The sequence below is a fragment of the Tachyglossus aculeatus genome, chromosome 1, assembly GCF_015852505.1.
Source record: "Tachyglossus aculeatus isolate mTacAcu1 chromosome 1, mTacAcu1.pri, whole genome shotgun sequence".
NCBI lineage: Eukaryota > Metazoa > Chordata > Mammalia > Monotremata > Tachyglossidae > Tachyglossus > Tachyglossus aculeatus.
In genome coordinates, this window is record NC_052066.1 from 23742946 (window position 1) to 23748565 (window position 5620).

Genomic DNA, 5620 nt, shown 5'->3' on the forward strand with positions numbered 1-5620 from the left:
CTTGGGAGTCAGAGGTCATGGGTTCAAATCCCGGTTCCTCCAATTGTCAGCTGTGTGACTTTGGGCAAGTCACTTAACTTCTCTGTGCCTCAGTTCCCTCATCTGTTAAATGGGGATTAAGACTGTGAGCCCCACGTGGGACAACCTGATCACCTCATATCCACCCCAGCGCTTAGAACAGTGCTTTGCACACAGTAAGCACTTAACAAAGGCTATCATTATCATTATTATTATTATTTCACTTCTCTGGGCCTCAGTTATCTCATCTATAAAATGGGGATTAGGTCTTTGAGCCCCATGTAACACTTACCATGTGTAGCATGAGCCAGGCACTGTACTGATTGGTGGGGTAGATACAAGGTTGGACATAGTCAGATTCTTCATCCCCATTTTACAGATGAGGTAACTGAGGCATAGAGAAGTGAAGTGCCTTGCCCAAGGGCTCACAGCTGGCAGAATCCAAGTCCTTCTGACTCCCAAGCCTGACCTTATCCACTAGGCCATGCTGCTTGTAATACTTTCCTGTTTTGCGATCTTAAGTCACTTAACTTCTCTGTGCCTCAGTTTCTTTATAAAATGAGGATAAATATATATTCTTACTCCCTCTTAGACCCTGTGCCTCATGTTGGACAGGGCCTGTGTCCAATCTTTGATCTACCCTAGCATCCACCGGTTGGCACACAGGCTTAACAAATACCAAAATGGTTATGCTTTTATCATTATTATTAATCAATCAATGCTATTTTTGAGCACTTATGATATGCAGAGTATTGTACTAAAAGTTTTTGATTAATTAATCAATCAGTGTTTTTTCATTGAGTGCTTTCTGTGTGAAGAACACTCTGAGAAGCAGCGTGGCTCAATGGAAAGAGCCCGGGCTTTGGAGTCAGAGGTCATGGGTTCAAATCCCAAGTCAGCCAATTGTCAGCTGTGTGACTTTGGGCAAGTCACTTCACTTCTCTGTGCCTCAGTTCCCTCATCTGCAAAATGGGAATTAAGACTGTGAGCCCCCTGTGGGACAACCTGATCACCTTGTTACCTCCCCAGCGCTTAGAACATCATCATCATCAACTGTATTTATTGAGCGCTTACTGTGTGCAGAGCACTGTACTAAGCGCTTGGGAAGTACAAGTTGGCAACATATAGAGACAGTCCCTACCCAACAGTGGGCTCACAGTCTAAAACAGTGCTTTGCACATAGTAAGCGCTTAACAAATGCCATCATTATTATTATTATTATTAATAAGCACCTGGGAAAGTGCAATACAACAGTATTGATAGGTGGATCTCCCTGCCCAGAGTGAGCTTGTGGTTTGGTTCCATTATGAAGCCCCCCTCCCACAAATTCACCATTATGACAGATTGTCTTGTCTAATGGTGTCGAGCCATCTCTGACCCATAGTGAATCCACGGACACATCTCTCCCAGAATGTCTAACCTTCGTCTGCAGAGTTTTCTTCATAAAAAATGCAGAAGTGGTTTACAATCCCCTATTACAGCACAGTCAACTTGTCTCCTCCCTCAACTCTCTCCCATGCCGCTGCTGCCCAGCACAGGGGAATTTTGACTTATAGCAGATTGCCTTCTCCTCACTAGCTACTGCCCAAGCTAGGAATGGAAAGGGTAGGCCTCTGCTTGACTCTTCCTCCAGTAGCTGAGACCGGTAGACTACTGGAAACTCTCCAGATGCGACCCTGAGAGGGGTATGACAGATAACTGCTTTGTAAATATGCATTTTGGGGGCTTCCTACCGGGGAGGATGACAAAGAGGGACAGGAAAAGGAGAACAGCAAGTTAAAGGAGCCCAATAAGATTTGGAGAAGAGGAGGCTGCTGAGAAGGGTTAGTAGCTCCAGTTTCCTCCCCTACAGTTTCTCCACCAGTCAGAAGAAGGCATTGAGCATATATCCAACCCTCTCTGACCCAAGGCACTTCCCAATTTCTCCCTTTGGTTGTGCAAAGGCAAACTAACTGTTTTTCACTCTCCCTGCCCTTATAATTAAATATATCGGGATTAATAATAATGGTATTTGTTAAGCACTTACTCTGTGCCAAGCACTGTTCTAAGTACTGGGGTAGATACAAGGTGATCAGGCTGGACACAGTCCTTGTCCCACGTGAGGCTCACAGTCTCAATCCTCATTTTACAGATGAGATAACTGAGTCATGGAGAAGTGAGGTGATTCTCCCAAGGTCACACAGCAGACAACTGGCAGAGCTGGGATTAGATTAAATCTTCCACTGACTCCCAGTGGGACAGGGACTCTTCCTTTTTCTATTTTTTATGGTATTTATTAAGCACCTACTATGTGTCAAGCACTGTTCAAAGTGTTAGGGTGGATGCAAGTTAATCAGTCCAGATACAGTCCTGGTTCCACATGGGGCACACAGTCTAAGTAGGAGGGAAAACAGGTACTGAATCACCATTTTGCAGTTGTGGAAACTTAGGCACAGAGAAGTGAAGTGATTTTCCCAAGATCACACAGCAGGCAAGTGGTGAGGCCTAGATGATAACCCAGGTCCTTTGGCTCCTACGCTAGTGCTTTATCCACTAGGTGCTTAACAAATAGCATGAGAAGCAGCATGGCCTATTAATAATATTAATAATAGTAATAATAATTTTGGTATTCGTTAAACACTCACTCTGTGCCAAGCATGGGGGTAGATACAAGGTAATCAGGTTGTCCTATGTGGGGCTCACAGTTTTAAAGCCCATTTTACAGATGAGGTAACTGAGGCACAGAGAAGTTTAGCATCTTAACCAAGATCATGCAGCAGACAAGTGGCAGAGCCAGGATTAGAACCCATGTCCTCTGACTCACAAACTGACTCTTTCCACTAAACCATGCTGCTTCCCTGGATTGGAAGTCAAGGGACCTGGGTTCTAATCCCAGCTCTGCCGTGTATCTGCTATGTGACCATGGGACACTCAGGTGCACTGTGCCACAGTTTCCTCATCTACAAAATGGGGATTTAATACCAGTTCTCCCACAAACTTTGATTGTGAGCCCCATGTGGGACATTGTCATCTCGTGTCTGCTACAGTGCTTGGCACAGAGTCAGTAATTGACAAAAAACACAATTATTATTATTAATATAATTAATTTTTCCCTCTGTTCAACTCCTCAAAGACCCAAAGAAAGAGGATATTGATCTCAGATTTGACAAACTGGGATTCTAGCCGATCAGAGCATGCCCAATTTCAATCAATCAATCGGGCATATTTATTAAGCACTTACCATGTGCAGGGCACTGTACTAGCACTTGGGAAAATACAACACAGCAATGTAAAATTCACATTTCCTGTCCACAGTGAGTTCAGGTGGGGGTTTTTTTGTTGTTCTGAGTTGTGGGGAGAATTTCTTTAAGTAACTGTTTTACAATCATTTTCTCCCTCAATCTCAATTTAAGCCTCTGAGATCATATCTATTCTGGCACGAAGTGAAAAATAAATTTGGCAATTATCCAAAGAAGTCATGAAATCTGGATACTCAAATCTAAATGACTGAGATTCAGATTCAGAAACAATCAGATTTTTCCAAGTTACCTAAATAATTGTGGTTGTTATATGAGAAGCAGCATGACCTAGTGGGAAAAGCTACAGAGTCAGAGCATCTGGAGTCTAATCCTAGCTTCACCACTCATCTGCTGTGTGTGACCTTGAACAAGTCTCAGTGACTTCACTGAGAAGCAGCATGGCTCAGTGGAAAGAGCGCGGGCTTGGGAGCCAGAGGTCATGGGTTCTAATCCCAGCTCCGCCACTAGTCAGCCATGTGACTATGGGCAAGTCGCTTAACTTCTCTGGGCCTCAGTTACCTCATCTGTAAAATGGGGATTAAAACTGTGAGCCCCAAGTGGGACAACCTGATTACTTTGTATTCCCCCCAGTGCTTAGAACAGTGCTTTGCACATAGTAAGCACTTAACAAATGCCATCATTATTATTATTATTCTCTGTGCCTCAGTTACCTCATCTGAAAAATAGGGATTAAGACTGTGAGCCCCAGGAAGGACATGGACTATATCCAACTTGATTATCTTCTAATCTACCCTAGTGCTTAGTACAATGCCTGGCACATAGTAAGTGCTTAACAAGTACTATGAAAAAAAAATGCAACACAAAACTGAAATGAAAGGGATATTCACTAAATAATAATGCTAATAATAACGATGGTATTTGTTAAGCATTTACCATGTGCCAAGCACTGTTCTAAACACTGGGGGGGATACAAGGTAATCAGGTTGTCCCATGTGGGGCTCACAGACCTAATCCCCATTTTACAGATGAGGTAACTGAGGCACAGAGAAGTGAAGTGATTTACCCAAAGTCACAAAGCTGATAAATGGCAGTCGGGATTAGAACCCATGACTCTGACTCCCAAGCCTCTGCTCTTTCCACTGAGCCAAGCATGTGCTCTTTAGAAGCAGTAAGTGCTTCTAAAGAAATCCTATTGGTTTATTAAATGATTGAGTGAGAAGCAGCAAGGCCTGGTGAAAAGAGCATGGGCTTGGGTGCCAGAGGACCTAGATCCTAATCCCAGCACTTAGAACAGTGCTCCAGCACTTAGAACTGTGCTTGGCACATAGTAAGCGCTTAACAAGTACCATCATCGTTATTATTATTATTATTCCAGCTCTGCCACTTACCTGCTGTGTGACCTTGGAAAAGTTAGTTAACTTCTCTGTGCTTCAATGCCTGTGCTCCCTCCTACTTAGATGGTGAGCCCCGTCTGGGACCTTAACTTTCGGTGACCCGAGCGCTTAGTTCAGTGCTTGGCACATTTGTGGTTAACAAATACCACAAATACCAATCATTATTATAGCCCATTGTTGGGTAGGGACTGTCTCTATATGTTGCCAAATTGTACTTCCCAAATGCTTAGTACAGTGCTCTGCACACAGTAAGCGCTCCATGAATACAATTGAATGAAGATGACGTGGCGCAGAAAAAGGAGAATTTCCCTTTCTCCAGAAAGCAGATGCACGTCCAACAAATTGCATCTGGAGGTAGCTCAGGGAAAGCAGAGGAGAAAAGAAAAGATGGTTCTTATGGACAGAACTGGCATTGGCACTACTCATCCTAACCAGGGACCTAGAGAACTGCCCTCTGTCTCAGGCACAGATGTTCTAGCGTTCCAGAAAGCGGGAGCACCATGGGCGACTGGCATGAGGATGGGAGCCCAAGTGGTTAGCTCCTGGCACTGTCACCCCCTGCTCTCTCCAGCGATAGCTCTGGGGCAGTTCCAGCAATCAGCAGCGGGCAAACTGAGGCAGGGGTGGGAGGTTTGGTGAAGGGGGAAATCGCAGAGAATTCATTCATTCATTCAATCAATCGTATTTATTGAGCACTTACTGTGTGCAGAGCACTGTACTAAGCACTTGGGAAGTACAAGTTGGCAACATAGAGAGACGGTCCCTACCCAACAGTGGGCTTACAGTCTAGAAGGGGGAAACAGAGAACAAAACAAAACACATTAACAAAATTAAATAGAATAAATATGCACAAATAAAATAGAGTAATAAATTCATACAAACATATACATATATACAGGTGCTGTGGGGAGGGGAAGGAGGTAAGGCGGGGGGATAGGGAGGGGGAGGAGGGAGAAAGGAAGGAGAGGG

At 44.2% G+C, this 5620-nt stretch overlaps 1 non-coding gene across 1 annotated transcript; it reads right to left on the minus strand.

The window, feature by feature from the left end:
• Positions 1 to 1566: 1566 nt before the first annotated feature.
• LOC119935608 lies at positions 1567 to 1704 on the minus strand. The gene has a single exon (XR_005453398.1). It is a non-coding gene; the product is annotated as a small nucleolar RNA SNORA7 (small nucleolar RNA).
• Between the last annotated feature and the right edge of the window lie 3916 nt (positions 1705 to 5620).